Genomic DNA, 506 nt, shown 5'->3' with positions numbered 1-506 from the left:
TTATTAATAACAATAATTGAGATTGCAGAACCGTTAGCACACCGGACAAAATGCTTAGCGGTATATATTCTTGCATATATTCTGAGTTCAAATTTCACCGAGTCTGACTTTGCCTCTAATTCTCTCATTTCGTCTGTCTGTGTGTTCTGGGTTCAAATTCTGCCGATGTCGACTTTACTTTCATTCTTTCGGAGGGGGTTGACAAGATAAGTACCAGTCGCTTACAGGCGTCAATGAAATCGACTCGCATCTATAGCAGAAAGGATTATAGTCTCTTCAACTACATCTGCTATTATCGCTACTACTAGGTCGTTCATTGGCATAAGAGTTAGAGTGTCGGAAGAAATGCTGCGAGGCATTTATACATTGCCATTTTGTACATTCACATGAAACAAATTGAACCAGTAGTTATTATTCATCATTGTTCTATACAATAAAATTAATTGAAAAACCTACAGTAGTTTTCAAAATAAGAATCGGGCAAAATATTTTAGACACCCTGTATA

This window comes from Octopus bimaculoides, chromosome 2, assembly GCF_001194135.2.
Source record: "Octopus bimaculoides isolate UCB-OBI-ISO-001 chromosome 2, ASM119413v2, whole genome shotgun sequence".
NCBI lineage: Eukaryota > Metazoa > Mollusca > Cephalopoda > Octopoda > Octopodidae > Octopus > Octopus bimaculoides.
The sequence above is the reverse complement of the archived record's forward strand: the minus strand, read 5'-3'. Positions refer to the sequence as shown.